Here is a 19,419-nt window from a genome sequence, read left to right on the forward strand (position 1 = left end):
AAGGATTCTTGAATCCTTATCTCCTATGATCTGCCTAGGATCATGATTCAGCTTGACATGCTGAGGAATGGTCTTTATAGATTCCTCTTTCTTTTCTTCTTCATCCTCATCTCCATTAGTATCAACATCTACATCTACCGGTGTAGAAACATTGTTACTGGTACTCGGTTGACAGACAACTGGTTCCCAAAAGGTTACAACCGATTCATTTACCGCTTGCTCACTGTCGGTTTCCTCAGTTTTCTTAGAGGTTTCATCAACTCTTACATTGATGCTTTCCATAATTCTCTGAGTCATATTATTGAAACACTTGAGAGCTTTTTTCTTGGTGGAATACCCTAGGAATATTCCCTCGTCACATTTTGCATCAAATTTGCTCTGGTGTTCACTCCTCTTGATGTAACATTTGCTACCAAACACTCTAAAGTAGCTAACCACAGGTGTCTTACTAGTCTAATAATCATAAGGAGTTTTATCCTTACCTTTCTTGATGAGTACCCAGTTCATTGTGTAGACTGCAACATCTGCTTCTCTCCAAAAGGTGTGGGCAACCTTTCCTTGAATCAACATAGTTCTAGCTGCTTCAACCATAGTTTAGTTATTCCTCTCTACTAGGCCATTCTATTATGGAGTCCAGGGGGTAGATAGTTGCCTCTTGATGCCATGTTCTTCACAGTACTTGTTGAATTCACTAGAAGTGAATTCCCCTCCTTGATCAATTCTCAGGCACTTGATCATTTTACCACTTTCCTTCTCTGCTAATGCTCTGAAAGCTTTGAACTTTACAAAAGATTTAGATTTATCTTTCAAGAATGTGACCCACATCATTCTTGAGTAGTCATCAGTGAGAATCATGAAGTACCTATCACCCTGCACACTCCTAGTTTTCATAGGACCACACAAATTAGTATGCACAAGATCAAGCAAATTGTCAGCAGTAAAAGGTTTACCTTTAAAGGCCAAGGAAGACATTTTCCCCAATTGAAATTCTCTGCACAAGGTATTATTCGGTTTGCTTAGCACGAGCAACCCTCTAATTGCCTTGAACTTACTAGCTTTCATAATGTTATCAAAGTTTACATGGAAGAGACTCCTATGCCATATCCAGCTATCATCAAATTTAGCCATAAGACATGTCCTTATATTTGCATTCAGTTGAAATAGGTTAACTTTGGTCTACATGCCGATGGCCACCAATTCACCATTCTTTGCTTTGATTTTGCACTCTCCATTCTTGAATTCCAGAGTGAGACCACTATCATTCAACTGGGTAACACTCAGAAGGTTGTGTCTGAGACTATCAACCCAATACACATTGTCAGCACTACTCTTTCCATTTAGAGAGATGGACCCTCTACCTTTGACCATGAATGGTGCATTATTACCAAAGCAAACCACACCACCATCATACTCTTCCAAGGATAGAAACTTTCTCTGGTCACCAGTCATATGATGAGAACAACCACAATCAATAATCCACTCATTGAAATTATCAAACTAGGAGACAAGAGCCTTCTTGTCTGACACATCTTCCTTGACAGCAACAAACACAATATCTTCATTTTCTTCATCTTCTGATTATTCATCTGTGACACCTTCATCAACTGCCACAAAATAGTTTCTCCGGTTTCCTCCTTTGAATTTCTTGAACCTTTCTGATTTGTCCTTATTGTCACCATTAGGATAGTTTATAGCAATATGTCCTATCCGGTTGCAAGAAAAGCATTTCAAAGGGAGCTTACCTCTATATTTGCTGGTTCCTTTAGGAAGTTTCCTAGCAAGAAGAGCTTCAAATTCCATTAGAATCTCGTCATCATCCATTTCTTTTCTCTATCTTGGCTCACTACTAGTGCTAGCTTCTTTTCCTTTTTTGGATGGTACAACAAAAGCTTTAAAAGTTGATTCAAAATTTTGAACACTGCCATCAAAAATATTTAGCTCATAGGTTGTCAACTTTGCAATGATGGAGTCTAGGGATACCTTAGTCTTGTCTATTGATCTCAACTCCTAAATAGTAGCAACCCTTATTGCATGGACCGGTAATAAGGATCTCATGACTTTTCTCACCATAGTGGAATCTTCTATTTTACCACCTGCTCTCTTGATATCTCCAACAATGGTTTTGATTCTTATTCCATATTGTTGAATGGTCTCACCTTCAACCATCCATATGTCTTCAAACTTCCCTCTAAGACTTTCTTCCTTAGCTTGTTTTACATGCTCATCACCGCCATAGATATGTTTAAGAGTATCCCATACTTCTTTGGGATTTACCTTATCTTGGACATCAATAAACTCAATGTCAAATAAACTACTAATTAGGGCTTCCATTACTTGCCCATTCTCCTACATCTCTCTCTTTTGAACATCGGTGAGAGTACCAGTAGGAGCAACATAGGCATTCTCAACATAACTCTAGTGTTGAGCACCTTTGCTTCTGATGTATATCTTCATTTTGTCTTTCCAGATACTAAAATTTTCTCTATTGAACTTTGGACCTTCCCTCTTCATCATTAGATTGGGATCTTTACCTCAAGCGGTAACATAGAGGACCTGGAGGATGCTCTAATACCAATTGATAACTCAATGATGAATGGATAGTACTAAACCGGTACTGAGAGGGGGGGGCTGAATCAGTAAAGACAAAAATCACTATCCTAAACTGGTTTGTCAACAGACACTGTACTTTTACAGACAAACAGTAACACCGGTCTTAAATAGAGTACAACTGACAAAACCTAGAATAACTGAGACAAGCATAAAGTGATTGACACTTATCTTCTCACAATCTAATACTTCATTTCCATTTCATCCTAGTGCATGAACAGGTAAACTATCATTAAAGACATATATATAAATAGCTAGATCAACATGATTCACCGCTTGACATAAAACAACATATCATCACATGAAAAGGACATCACATATGACACACATATTTTTCATGTGGAAACCCAACTGGGAAAAACCACGGTGGGGATGAATACCCACAAGCTAGTTTTTTAACTCTTTAGAAGTCTTCTCTATTAGGAGCCTTGTCCGGTTAAAGACTAATACAATAGGTTCTTTTAGGAACCGATCCTATTAGGGATCACCCAGTTAAGGGATGGCTAGAATACCCAGTTAAGAGTTACACCCTGTTAAAGGTTACCTTGTTAGAGGATTTCAAGAACTCAATGGTTTTGAGTCACCCTGTTAAAGGATTTACAGCAAGCCGGTTAAAGCTACCTTGTTAAGGGATTCCCTGACTATTGAAGTTGTTAGAGATCAACAAGTATTACAATGATTTGGTAACAACACTCAATGCCAATGCAGATCCGCTTTAGCTCCTCTTCACTTTTTGCACTTACACTCTACAGGTGTCACTTCACTCTTCTAGTTTGGCAAGAATCATGTATCTCTTCACTTGGATACTCACACACAACTTTTGCCAACCTCAGAAAGAAAATAGATAGGTCGGTAGTATAAACCGTAAACCCTAAACCTGTTAGGTTAAGGAATTCAAATGGTTCAATCCTGACTATTGAGCATACTGCATTAAATGCAACAACCTTGATCCAATCTCAAGACGTTCTCCATCATTCATTTTCTACCAATTTCATGACAGATGATAACCCATCACGCATTATGACCATTTACAGGTTTCGCACATTCCCAATGTAGATGGGGACAATCTCCTTCATGCCAGATCCTTCATGCGCACAAGGCTAACATGGCAACACGATCTGTTCTTCATTACAATGCTAACTCATCACACAAAGTCACTGATTGAGTCACACAGGCTTGAGACACTTCAACCGGAAACCTTGAAGTTATGACTAGCAACCGATAGTCATACAAAGCTTCCATGTGCCGGTTCCCATAACCACATGCCGGTTCACCTTAAGAAAATAGACTAATTCACTTTGGTATAAATGCCAGTTCGTAGTGTTATAGTGGTTCTCACATATACCAGTTCTCTCCTCTTGAGCATATTGACATCAATGATAACATACAATGTCATTATGTCCTCATACCAGTTCACATAATGCCAACAGAGAGAAGATGAAGAGTTTGATGAACTTGAAGCTTTGTTTGCTAAAAGAGTACCTAAAGGACTAGTAGGAAGTAAGTATGAAGGAAAAGCACCTTTTAAATGTTTTTCATGTAATAAGATAGGCCATTTTGAATCTAGATGTCCTGAAAGGAATTCAAGATTTGAAGAAAGAGCTAGAAGATCTTTTAAGCCTAACCCTGGATATTAGAACAAGAAAAAGTACAAGAAAAATAAAGATAAATCATGCTACATTGTAGATGAGGAAGGTGTGATTGATTCTAATGATGAACCAGCACAAGACTCTGCTAGTGGTTTTGGCAATGGAAAGGAATGGGTGTTCCTGGCTATCAAGGAAGATGTTTCGGTACTGGAAGAGAATGTACCTGAAGACAAGGCACTGTTTGCTAAAACTGATGATAATGATGAGTGGGTAATTGACAGTGGATGTTCACATCATATGACTGGAGATAAAAGGAAGTTTGTATCTTTTCAAGAATTTGATGGCAGTTTGGTTAGATTTGGAGATGACAAAGAATGTATGATCAAGGGAAAATGAACTATATCATTAGATGGTAAGCACAATACTAATAACTTTTATTATGTTGAAGGTTTAAGGCATAATCTCTTGAGTGTAAGCCAATTGGTGGATAAGGGATTTCAAATACAATTCAAGTATGGAAAATGCAAAATCATTAATAGATCTAGATTGGAGAATACAACCGGTACTCAGACAAAAGGTAATATATTTCATTTGAATTTTGATGAGAAGACATGTTTGATTGCACAAATTGATGAGAGTTGGCTATGGCATAAAAGGATATGTCATGTGAATTTTGATTGCATGGTAAAGATCAGTTCAACGAAGGCAGCTAGAGATATACCTAAGATTGTGAAGCCCTATAATCTGGTATGTTAAGAATGTCAAATGGGAAAATAGGTCAGAACCTCTTTTAAGAGTATACAAGACAAATATAATGATGTTCTTAATCTTATTCATACTGATTTGTGTGGCCCTGCTAGAGTTAAACATTTTTAAGGTGATAGATATTTTATGCTAATCATTGATGATTATTCTAGAATGATGTGGGCTACTTTTCTAAGGGAGAAATATGAGGCTTTTGAAAATTTTAAAATCTTTTAAGATAAAGTGGAGACTAAGATAGGATTGAGGATTAAGTGGTTAAGGTCAGATCATGGGTGAGAATTCACATCTGGTGAGTTTAATAAATTTTGTGGGAAGAATGGGATAAGGAGACAATTTTCTACTCCCTGGACAACTCAACAAAATGGAGTTGTGGAAAGAAAAAACAAAACTATCTTGGATGCTGCTAGAACAATGATGATGGAAGCTAATCTACCTCATTTCTACTCGAGAGAAGTAGTGAGCACAACAATTTATATATTCAACAGAGTACATATTAAAGGGGAAACTAGTAAGACACCTTATGAATTATGGTTTGGCAATACACCTATAGTTAAGTACTATTTTAGAATCTTTGGTAGTCAATGTTATATCAGGAGAGATGATTTCATTGGAAAATTTGATCATAGATGTGATGAAGGAATATTTCTTTGCCATTCTAATGAAAGCAAATCATAAAGATTTTATAACAAGAGATTCCAGATAATTGTGGAGAGTGCTAATGTCAAGGTTGATTAGCATAATTAAAGTCCAATTAGAGTTTATGAGCAAGAACTGGCAGTGGAAATCATCTTAACTAAACCAGTAACACCTTTACCAAAATGAAATGTTGAACCAGTTACTCGGGCAGTATCAAAAAACTCAAAAATAACTAAAGAACTAGGATGGGGAACAAAGAATTAGAAGACTCCTAGGTATGTAAGGATGAATCATGTAGAAGATCAGATCATTGGGGATAAGAACATTGGAATGATGACAAGAAGGAGATTGGAAACTAATGAGGTATGTTTAATTTCTCAAGTTAAACCAGTATCAGTAATTGAAGCATGTAAACATGAATGTTGGATGAAATCTATGGAAGAAGAATTAGATCAGATAGAGAAAAATAACACATGGAGTTTAGATCCCAGGCCTAAAAATAAGAATGTTATTGGAACTAAACGGGTTTTTAGGAATAAGTTAAATGAAGATGAACAAGTTGTGATGAATAAAACTTTATTGGTTTGTAAAGGATATTCTTAGAAGGAAGGAATTCATTATGGTGAAACTTTTGCACGTGTAGCTAGGATTGAAGCTGTAAGATTATTTCTTACCTATGTTGCACATAAAAACTACAAGGTTTATCAGATGCATGTTAAGTGTTCCTTTCTGAATGGGGATCTTGATGAGGAAGTTTATATTGACCAATGTGATGGGTTTTCACTTTCAGATGATAAAAACATGGTTTGCAGGTTAAGGAAAGATTTATATGGATCGAAATAGGCACCTAGAGCTTGGATGCAAGGTTAGACAAATATCTTTTGAATCTTGGTTTCACTAAAGGTAATGCTGAAATTAATCTATATTATAAAGTCACTAATGATGATATATTGATTATTGAGGTTTTTGTTGATGACATCATTTTTTGAGGTGAAGATAAGTTGTGCATGGAATTTTCTAAAAATATGGAGAAAGAATTTGAAATGTCTATGATTGGGGAAATTAAATTTTTCTTAGGTTTGTAGATTATTTAGACTGATAAAGGTATTTTCATCTATCAAACTAAGTATGCTAGGGAATTCTTGAAGAAATTTGGTATGGAAGACTCTAAACCAATAAGTACTCCTATGGTTACAAGTGAGAAATTGACAAGGAAAGATGAATCTACACTAGTAAATCCTACAAGATACAAGTCTATGATTGGAGGTATGCTATATTTGACTCAAACTAGGCCTAATATAATGAATGTTGCTTGCATTGCATCAAGATATCAAAGTGATCCTAGAGAAAATCATGAAAGTGCAATGAAAAGAATTTTTAGATACTTGCAAGGTACATTTGAATATGGTTTGTGGTATCCTAAGGATGATGACTTTACTTTATGTGCATATATAGATGTATATTGGGTAGGTGATGTTGATGACTGAAAAAGTACTTCTAGTGGAGCTTTCTTTCTTGGGAAGAAGTTGGTTTCATGGATTAGCAAGAAATAATTATGTAATTCTTTATCTATTGCTGAAGCTGAGTATGTTGTTGATGCTACTAACTATACCCAAGTTCTATGGATGAAGCAAATATTGAAGGACATAAAAGTGTATTGCATTGGACTGGTAGTTATTGACTGTGATAACTCTGCTGCTATAGACATATCAAATAATCCGATATTTCACTCTAAGACAAAGAACATACCTCTCAAGTATAAATTTTTGAAGGAGAAGGTAGAAGAAAATGAGGTTAGATTGGTTTATGTGAACACTAAAGAGAAGATTACAAATATTTTCATTAAACCTTTGCCTAAAGAATCATTTGAGTACCTTAGAGACAGATTAGGGGTTTTTTCCCCTCTGGTAGAGAACTGATTGATGCTATTTGGCATCAATCTGGTATGTAGTATCAAAGATATTATTCATTCTCAATTGATGTGGGGTGCTATTGCTCAGGGGGAGTAGTCAGCCTTGTGATTCAGTGGTTTATGTTTTTTCTTTGATATTTTTGTTAGATTTTTGGCATTAATGTCAAAGGGGGAGAGATATTCACATGAAAAAATTAAAGGATATATACATTAGGGGGAGAAATTTGTAGAACTTAACTAAGATATCATTTACAGGGAGAGTATGGATCATAAATTCATTTCTATATTCTTTGTGGGAGATTTGTTTGGAATTTCTTGGCACTTGGATGTTTTTCACATTTAGTGTTTCCATCAATGCCAAAGGGGGAGATTGTTGGCCATTTGCAGGATTTGATTATGTGTTGCATTGATGTTTTGTCATTGATGTCAACACTAGTTGTTTTGGCTGTTTACCGATGTCCTTCTAGTCTCGGTAGGATGTTTGGTTTCTGGTTGGATTAGATCATGATAATTCAGTATGCTCCAGTATGTTTGGGTTATGGAATTGTCTTATTCATGCTACTCAGATTCACATTCATTCAGTTGGTTTTGATCTAGTGATTGGATGCTATCCTGCATGCTGGAAAGCTTGGTTTGTTGTTTTGGTGAGGGTTTCACTGATAGAGCTTTGTTGAAGATCTTTGATGATATGCATAAGTCGTGTTGGTGCGGCTTCTAGTGGAGATTCAGGATGCTAATGGTGATCATGTTCAAGACTTGGTGGATTGGGATCATTGCTTTAGCATGTGTGAAACTAAATTAGGTCCTAGTTTATCTAGGTTATGGACGGACTTAATGTAACATGTTGATTGGAATTCTCGATGTGTTTCTGGGATGTCTTATGGGTTGGATATTATTTGTTTGGCCTCAGGATGACATGTTTTGTAATTATATAATTTTTTTATTGTCTAGTGGCCAACCTTATTATTTATAGTTGAGGGTTTGTATATATATGATGTAAGATCTCATTGTATATTATATAGGAAATGGATATGGATATGTAAGGAGTGACTAATGTAGTAATCATTTAGGCAGAGGATTTGGTCGATCATTGGTGATCGACTTGGGTTTATGTAAGAGGATTTAGTCCTCTGGTATTGAGCTTAACTAAAACTGCATTTAGGCATAGGAGATGCTACCATTGCAGTTCATTCTCTCTTTCGGATTGTAGTCTGGATTTGTATGCAGAGATTACTTTAGTGGCGAATATTCACCAATGGAAAATTTTCATGTTGGCAACCTAGGAAATGGTGAATATTTTGTATCGACTGGGAGTGGCCTTGTCACTAGAATATTATCAATTTCCATCAAAGTCACGACCTGATCGCCATATGTTTTATACAATTAAATGTTTCTATGTGATGATTTTGCCAATACAATATATGGTGGACACACAGTAAATTTAATTTTTTTGCCTACACTCTTTGAGGTTGCCTTAATACACGATAATAATTCTCCTACAGGCATATTAAGATTTGTTAGCCAGGAGGACCCAATTCGCCCGATATTTTATCGACATGTGTCACCATTCACCCCAACTTTCATGAACTATATTGTATTTGCCAATTTTTTGGATGACCTATATTCGCCTCAAAAATTACATGTCGTATTTGGATGACCTATAATCGCCTCAAAAATTACATAAGTCATGTTATAGTTATGCAGGATTTGCCAAATATTTTTATACCATATAAAATTCCTGTGGAATTCACTATATAAGGATTGGTATAAATACATGCAAAGATCAGATCTATCTCAACACAATCTGGTGGGTTCGAGGCTTAGAATTATGATCAATAGTGAAGTTTCACAACAAGGAAAATCATTGTTGTTGATTGCATTGGCGACTGCTAGTGACCTAAAGGTGAGCGATAATATTTTTGAAGTGTTATAATATTATTCTAAATTTATCTATATTTGTTTGCATTGTTGAGTTCATTTTTATTTAGTGGCTACCCATTAGTACTAAGCAGTCAAGACTTAGGGGGGACATTCAAACCTCAAACATCTAGATTGTAGGTCATAGGGCTGATCAAACATATATTATACATTATAGTCTAATATTTCTTCTTCAACAAATTGATATTTGTTTACCAACCTTTATTTCGTTGGAGATGTCGAACAGGAAGAGGGGTAGGAAACCTGAATGTGGGAAAGGCCATGAGAGGCCAACAAAAAGTAGAACATTGTCTTCGTACTTTGGCATTGGAAAATATTGTGGTGAAAATCAAGAAGGTACATCTTTACAAGTACAAGAACAAAATTCGCCACCTACACCACATGTTGAAGATGGTGGCGAACCTGATATCTCAGATCAGGATGATCTTGAAGAAGATTATCTGGTAGATGCCCAAGTTAGCCAAAATGATATAATCGCCTTGGGTGATAATGCCATTGATAATAATGCACGGAAGGGGAAAAGAAAAGCCAGATCAAAAAAGGTTGAACCACAATCAAAAAAGGAATGAGAGTGGGATATGTCAGTGAGGAATTTTCAAATTAATTGGGCATCAAAGTATCCATTCATTGAACCAGTGGAGAATCCAATTGAAGGCAAGCCTCTAATAGAATGTAGGTGTAAGATTTGCACTTGGAAACATAACAAGGAAATTAGGTTGTAGCTAAAATTTGACACCATAGAAAAGCATATGGGTAAAGTTTATGAAAAACAAATTATAGACTAGGTTGAAAAATTAGTGATAAGATGGAAAATAAAGGAGGAATGTAAGCATGTGAGGAATAATGAAGAGTATTATTTTCATGGGAAAATACAGATGAAGCTTGCTGAAGTTAAAGGTTCTATTGAAGCTACTTTTGGAAAAGAAATGCAAATAGAACAACTGGAAAAAGTTGTTCAATTAAGCATTGTTTTTTATATTTTGAGCAGAGGGCGTGCTATGATAGATTTCCTATCAATTAGTCAATAAACAGTGGATGGGAATGGGCAAGTTGTCTTGCTGAGGTTGAAAAAGAAGATGTAAAGGAAAAAATAAGAGAGTCAAACTTTATTGCATTTTTTTTAGATGAAGTTACTACAGTAGACAAAACTTCATGGGTATGCATGCATGTTTATACTATAGAGAATCATACCCACCAACCTCATCTACTATCTATTGCTAAAATGAAGGAGAGTGCGATAATGGAAAATTTATTTCAACTAGTAAAGAGAAGTTTAATTGAATATGGAGGTATGGATCACATGATGGTAGCCAAAAAATTGGTTTGTGTTGAAGGAGATGGAGCTTCAGTAATGCAAGGTGACATGAATGCTCTTTGTACAAAGATTGAAACTTCATTCGCACCGTACATTACTGCAATTCACTACATGGCTCACAAAATGAATCTAGCTTTTGAAATTGTGAGCAAGTTTGATTTGCTTAAAAAAATTGAAATTTTAATCAGAGAGCTCTACTCACACTTTTGTCGAAGTCCCAAGCAATTTATGGAATTTCAAGACTTTGTTGATGGAATAACTGATGGGAATAAGATTCTAAAGGATAATGATACCAGATGGATCTCTTTGGATGGTCCAACACATCAAGTATTTTCAGAATATCCATCCTTGATTGGACTATTTCACAGAGCTCATGATGAATCAGATCAACCAAAATTTCCTGACCTTCTTGGGAGGTTAAGTAATTTAGAGACACTCTTAACTTTAGCAACACTTTTTCCCATGATAGAGGAAATGAGGAATATTATGAAGGCTTCTCAAAAAAGAGCTCTGTTTATTGCAGAATATGCTACACTTCGTAAGATGACATGCATGACCCTCGACAATCTCTATCGAAATCAACCAACACTATCTGTTGAAAAATTTATTAAGTGGCGGAACAATCTTGATAACTTTTTACAAATTGGTGTAGACGGGGAGGTATGTGCCAATGTATGGAGAGTTGAGATACCAATGCACTTTTATGCCACGGTCGATCCCGATGAACCAGGAAAGCGCCCCAGGAAGCAACTAGCAAGAGTTACAAGGGAAGATTTTGACAAGATTGTTGAAACTGTAACTACTTTTGTGAAAAAAATTGTGTATGATCTTTCCTCACAAATTAAAAGTAGATTCCCTCCTAACAACCTTCTTGAAGCCATGTCTATTGTGTTTCCTCATTATTGGAGCCTCAACAATGCATCTGATTTTTGAAGTAAGCAATTGATTTTGATAAAACAATTTTGCACATCCTAAGAATTGAATGGAGTAACTATAAATGGAATATAAGATGAAATGCATCTTCAAGAGAAATCATCTCATTTTGCATACACTATGAGAGAACAATATCCCAAAACGGAGAACCCCCATGAAGAGGGATTAGTAACAAGGCTTTGGAAAACTATAGCTGAGAACTTAGCATTGCGTGATTCAATGCTAGAATATGTGAAGCTCTCTGATTTATATCTTACCATGATATTGGGTTCCATGGAATATGAGAGAGTTTTTAGTGCTTTGGGGTTCCTAAAATCAATGCTAAGAAACAAACTAGACAAAAATTTGGAAAATTTCTTGAGGCTCTATACATCTAGGTATGATGTCCACACTTTTACTTACGATAGGGCACTACAAATCTGGAGGTCCAAATGTGAAAGAAGATGTTTGGGAAACACTTCAAACCAAAGTGCCAGTGGGACTATTGACTCATGTACTAGACCTACTAGTAGCATTGAGATGAAGTTCAGTGAAGGTATGCAGACTCAGAGCGAAGAAACCACAGACAAGAATCAAGAAAGCTTTGAATTTGATGAGGATGAATGGCCATTGTAAGAGATTGATATTTATTAATCTTATTATTGTATCTCATCATTCATATTACAAAATCATATTAATTTTTGTAATTAGAATTTAATATTGATTTGTAATTGTATTTTTCAACTTTCTATTTCAATTGTATTAATATCGATATAAAAATTTCCCCCCGAAAATAATGTCTCATTCGCCAAGATTTTACACAGTTGCCCGGGGGGTGGTTTCTTAAAGTTATCCTTGTTTGTGTGTAGCAAAGTGTGCTCTAGGTTGTTGGCCTTCCTGCAAGTGTAGGCCCCTTATTTGTAATCACATACTTACTGTAGAAGTATTATCTGACTGTGGGTAGGGTTCCCACCTTGGTTTTTCCATTTACCGGGTTTTCCACATACAAATCTTGGTGTCATGTGGATGGTATTTATTCTCTAATTATTACTTGTACTGAATTGGTATATTTTTTATTTCAGTATTTGGTTTATGCATTCCAATATTGATATTTTTGGTTCCAGTATTAAAGTTTTAATTTCTAAAGGTTCTGATAATCTGGTGACAACTGATTCACCCTCCCCCCCCTCTTAGTTGTCTTTCAATTATTTGAACTATCTAATAGTGGCATCATCATTGCATTAAATCCATTGTTGGTAATTGACACTCATTGGATTCATTTTGTTGTCATTGATGGCAACAAAATCTGATGGAAGTCACAAACTGGCACTAGGAGGCGTATACCGACAGATACCAGCATTGCAACCATTCAGGCCTAGAAAGGCACCGACACCGACACCAACATCATTACTTCAAGGAAGCCGACATCAAGGAATATTTATTTAACAAATCATTTTGTAATTATTATCGAGGCTGACATTGAATATCTTTTGTAAATGCATTGTAAGCCAACATAAGGCATATCATGTGTAATAGGTATATAAGTCAGTCTGCTAGATCAATTTAATATGATGGTATTGTGATGGAATAGATGATAGACATATATAGGTATAGAAAAACTGTGAGATGCAAAAATATATGTATGGAGATCACTTTTGTATGCAAACATTATATCATGCAATGATCTATAGATAGCTTGTAAAGCATTATTGGAGGAGAAGTAATACCGATAATAGTTCAAGTTTGTGAACCGATACAAAGCAGAACCAAAACCAGACCTCTATCTGGCATAGCAGATGCATTCCTAAGTTCATTCTTAGTAATTTACTTTGGCAGAAGGCTTGTAGTTAGTGAGGCTCTTTAGTGATGAGCAGTATGCTCTAGGCAGTGTGCCTTCCTGCAATTGTAGGCCCCTATTTTATGTAATATCTTTTCATATGGCCAGTGAACTGATATTGTGGGTCACAAATCCCATCGTGGTTTTTCCTCATTGCAGTTTTCCATGTATAAATTATGTGTGTTATGGTGTCCATTTATGTGGATGGTTTATTTTCTTCTTGTTATATGCTTATTTGTTTATCGGTATATACATGCATGGTTTAGAAAGTTAAAAAATGTTAATTATGGAAGAACACTTATTCACCCCCCCCTCTCAGTGTTATCAGATCCCAACAATTGGTATCAGAGCCTGGTACCTCAGAAGAAGTTTAACATCTTGAGGAAGATCCTGAAACTGGAATATTTGAACATGGCTATGGAAAAGCAACTTGAGATGGCTCTTGAGGATTATGATGCTGAAAGGATGAAGAACTTGAAATTGTAAGAATAATTGAATTCTGCAAATGAATTCATTCTTATCCTACAAGAAAAGTTATAATCCGCTCAAGCCAAGAGAAAAGAACTTCTACAACAACCGGATGATGAGGAGAAGAATGCTCTTAAGGAACAATGTTAGAAACTAAGTTAAGTAAACATGCTCATGAAGAATGAAATGGAAGATCTGAATATGAGGTTATCAAAAGATATTGAGGATAGAAAGAAGAAGGAAGATAATCTTGTTTTATCTCTGAAGAACAAGTTTGATGAATGTGGAAGATTGACTCATAAGAATAATCTATTGAGAATTGATTTGGCACACTCCTGGAACAATGAACAAGAGCTTGAAAGACAAGTAACCACTCTAAGTGATGATCTGACTACTGCAAGTGAGTATAAAGAGAATTTTAGGATCAGTGCTGCACAGTTGGATGACTTATGGAAAAGACAAAGATGTTAGGCCCAATATAGAAAGCTAATGTACTGAGAGGGGAGGGGTGAATCAGTACTTCAAATTCTTTTCTTCACAATATCTTTACTGTTATGCATAAACTGAATAGTGCAGTAACATAATATAATGCTAAAACAAATAAATAACAATCATACATGATTCACTCCATAACACATGTATTTTGGCCACGTAGAAACTCTTGGTTAGAGGAAAAAACTATGGTGGGGATGCCACCCACAACTTCACTACTGCAATAATAAAGGTTGCTCAGTTAGGGCTACATGTTTAGCTATTTCTGATAGCTTACCCTATTAGGAGTATCAAGATCTGTTAGATCTACCTTGCTAAAGGATTTTTCAACACTTAATCTAAATGTTGCACATGGTTAGAGGCTTTACAATTTATAGACTTGATTAGAGTCTTTTACCTTGTTAAAGGTTTCTCTTACAACTTCAAAATATTACAATAAAATCATTACAAATATCTGCAACTCTACATCTCGAATGTTATAGTAGATTCTATGTGCTTAGAATAAGATTACCTTGCTTATAGCATACCTTGGTAACCCATATAGTAACTCGGTAAACCCTTCTATTTACTCTATTCTTTGACTGTTCTCTGAAATCCTTCTCGGTGACCTCTATGTCTCTATAACAGTCATAAAACTTAGTGCTTTCACATGTCTTGCTTCATATATTTCTATATCTTCCTTTCTATCATGCTACATGTGTATCTGATCTTAATCCATGTTGTATAAATAGATCTCTTATGTTGGTGATCCATTCATTGCTTCGATCTTACAAACATGTTTTATCGAATGAATAACCATGCAAAATATTTCATTGTGTAGATGACCTCAAAATCATACACAATCTTTAAGTGCAATTTCCAATGTGATAATAGTTCTATGTTCCTTGATCTTGTAACATGTTTTCATATGTATGTCTAGGTTCAATGAATCTGGTAACATGTTTCACTTGGTGTATATCAACTCGGTGTATCATCTTTGCTACTCGGTAGACATGGAATGATACTTGATAGACAGCTCGGTGCATATTGGGCTCTGTGACTACTTTCTTCTATAACCGATTGTACTGTGCATACTGACTAAATATTTTGGTAGAGATAACCAATTAGAGTATATAGAATGAATATAGATATAAAACTAATGGCAACTTGATAAGTAGTAACAATCTCCCCTTTTGACATTAGTTGAGATGTTTGACAAAAACTACTTTCAAAGTCATAACTCAATAATCTATATACTTTGCAAAATTTGACTAAACTGACAGTATATACATTAGTCAATGAAATAGTAAATCCAGATATACTCCCCTTATCAATATACTATACAAAGCTTTGATTATGCTCAGTGATGTTCTGTTCACTACTCAGTTCACTTCTCTTGGATACTCTACTTACTCTGCTCGGTATACTCCCCCTGTATACTACACTCCTTTTGTTTGATACTATACTTTGATGCTTTGAATACTATATCACTCCCCCTTTTTGACAAACATCAAAATCTAGTTACCATTCAGTGGTGGCAACTGGTCAAAAAAGGATTTGTACTTTGTCTGTGCTTCAGTGAGAGTGATAGAGAGGGCATCCTTTACACTATCCATTAAAGAATTTTGCGCTTGAATATCAACCAATAATGATATTAAGCCATCTAAAGTGCTTCCCTCTTGTGTAGTAGATAAGTATGTGGCTCGGTTGATCTGTTCTTGGATGAATGAAAGATGAGGAAGGAATAATGTCTGAAGTGTCATTATGTCCATCCTGATCTTGTGTTCATTTCTTAGGTCCAATTGTTGAGCAGTGAGCTATTGTAACTTTGTATAGAAATTCTGAACTGAATTAGGCTCTGTGGTCAACTTATTTGAGAGATCGGTGATCTCTTTCTCAGTTGCTTCAGTTTTATCTTTGATGTATTTAATGAATAAACAAAATGTACAGAGTTTCTGAAATAAATAAAGAATGTGCTTGAGTTGAGGGGTCAACTCAACAATAAATTTGACAAGTTTAACTTTGCCAATAGCTATAGCTTTCTGTACCTCTTCTATCATTTTTGTAGTGAGCTCTTTGTCTTTTAGCTTGGTCAAATATTCAGATGCATCTACTCCAGATGTCTCTATCTTTGTTAGGAGTTCATCCAGTTGAATGTGGATGGCTGCATCTTTGGTTATTGTAGCTTTAGGTAGCATATCTGTTAAGAGTGCTTTCACCTTCTAAAGTACTTTATTTTTCTTTTGAATAGCCATTTGTTTTTCCTGTTCAGCCTTTGCTTTGCATAGTTCATCGGATTCAATGAGTTCTTGCCCTTTTAATTTGGATATATCAACACTGGGCAACACTATTGGTTTTGACAAATCAACTTTGAAACTATGCGTTTTCATCTTCTTTTCTTTTCCTTTCACCGATTGAACTAAGACAATGGCTTGTGAGGCTTGATGACCCTCGGTAGGTTGCTTGGTAGAGGCAACACTTTGGTCAGTTTCTTTAGCCTCTATAGTATCCTTTGGTGTCTCAATACTCGGTGTCTCAGTTGCAACATTTTCAGTGCTAGAAGGATCTTAAGACATCTTTTCTTGAGTAGTACCTTCTCCTGCTATAGAATTGTGACCTTTAGTGCCTTTATTTGTATCCTGAGGGGCTTCGGTTGAGATAGGTTGATTGACCAGTGGATAAGGCCGAACTTGTTCCAAGACTGATTCACTAGATACAAGTTTTGCATATGCATTGCCTTCTATCATTTCCTATTCAGGTGCCTCTGTATCCATGATATCTTCATCTATTTGAATGGTGTCAGTAGGGTCTTGCTCAGTAACATCAGGATCTTGCTCGATGACATCAACTATTTTAACTTCAGCTTGCTCACCGACATCCTTGTTTCTAAAGATTCCCTACCACTTTTCTTTTGTCTCATTTTCCACTTCAATATATAGCCCATTCATCAGTTTCAAGGCCTTTTTTTTGACGAGGAACTTTGTGTGGTAGGTTGTCAGATGTTCTTTTATTTCAACTACCGACATGTCAGGAAAGAGATGTACGAGACTTCTTTCTTTGATTTGTTTCTCCGAGTCCAGGGCATATTGCTACCTGTTATCAATATGTGCATATAATTCTTTTGGAAGAGAATTAGAGACATCTAATGGGACCAATCAGAATTTCAGAAGTGTGCAGATGACAACTTCTTCTATTTGTCTCTTTTCATCTTCATTTCTGGATTCATACTTAACACATCTAAATCCTCCAAATCCACCATATTCCTTCAAATTAGTACAAAATTTTTCAACACTATGTACATTTACCTTCTTGCTCTTGACAATCTGAAATTTGCTTGCATCCTCAGATTCGGTGCCACTAGACTCTTTTGCCAAAATGAGTCACTGAGTAGATTTCTTGTAAGTTTTTTTTACCTTGGGAATAGTAACACTCTTTGTTTTCTTACTCGGTGAAGCTGCAGATGCTCTTGTGTTAGGTTGCTTTGCTAGAGGAGTCGGTGAGGCATTTGATGTATCCTGTTTCTTTCTTTTCAACACTTTTCCCTTAGACAATTCGATGCTCAGTGTTATAGCTACCTCTTGGGCTTCAGATTCCTCTTTGGTAATGACTATAGTGCCTTTGACAGGTGTGGAGGAAGAATCTTCCCCGAATTTCTTTGATAATGCCTTTATCATCTTTGTTGCCTTTCTTGTAGCTTTGGGTACTACAATGCTCATTTTTTACTTTTTCTTTCACTTCTTCATAGGTTCCATACCTCATCTCGGTAGCATGTCTTGGCAATGTCAGAAATGCATCAATTTGTTGTTGTGTGATGTCAAAATCAATCTTGTAACCCATACGTGGCAAAGATTGAGTTCTTGGTTCCACAACATTCACATAATAGTAATAAGTGTCTACTTCAAAACATATGTCATCTTTGTATTTCTCCACTAGCTTGGGTGGAATCTGTTCCCTGTTATGCATTTTCTCTTGAAACTTACTGAAGTAATCATCCATAATATCATTAAAATTATCACCTAGATTCTTGATGAAGTCATTGATCTGATGGGTGATTGGTTGGTGTAGTTCCCAAACAACTTTACCGACTGATGGAAAGAATTTTTCAAAATAGAAAAACATGCATACAAGTAGTGATCCAAACTTTAGTGTATTAGCTGAGTTGTTCTTCTTCGGCTTCCTGATGGTGTTCAGATTCTCAAACAGGTTTTTTAGCAACACCTCACATAGATCAATTTTCATGCCTTTCTTCACAATTTTGTATGCTAAGTCTACTATTGCACAGGGTACACTATTTTCCCTTGCCGATTAGAACAAACAGTAACCTATTACTCTAATGGCAAATTTTAGTTCTACATCAGTGACATTGTTCAATTTTAGTCCTCTACAATCTGATTCCACTTCAGTTAAGGTGATCAATTCCTTTTGTGATATCATTTTCTGAGCTTGGGCATGATCATAAATAGGGTAATTGGTAATCAGATGAATGATTTCCTTGGTAATCTTAAACAATTTCTCTTCTAGCCACATGAAGTCATCATGAACTCTGCTCAGAAAAAACTTGACCCACTGGGGTTTCAACACACAGGGACAAGTTAGGGCTTCATTTAATCCCTTGATCTTAATGTGCTCATACTTGCTATCCATTTTACCATCAGTGCACAATTCATCATATGTGTCTTTGATTTCAATGTGACTGAGTTCTTCAACATGACATTTGGTGAAGAATCTCACATCCTCGACTAATAACACTCTATCTGGGATGAGTGAAAAGGCAGTTTTGTCATTCGGTTTAGATGCAACTTTGGGAGTTAATGAGTATTTTAGTGAGGGCTTCTCAATATTCTTAACAACAATGGGATCTTGGATCTTAGGTGCCATTTGTAGATTTCAGAGAAAAACTAACAAAAGATCCTTAGGGTTTGAGGATTTTCAAACGGCAGACGCTTCACACTTAGAAGATAATAATAAC

The sequence above is a fragment of the Cryptomeria japonica genome, chromosome 8 (assembly GCF_030272615.1).
Source record: "Cryptomeria japonica chromosome 8, Sugi_1.0, whole genome shotgun sequence".
NCBI lineage: Eukaryota > Viridiplantae > Streptophyta > Pinopsida > Cupressales > Cupressaceae > Cryptomeria > Cryptomeria japonica.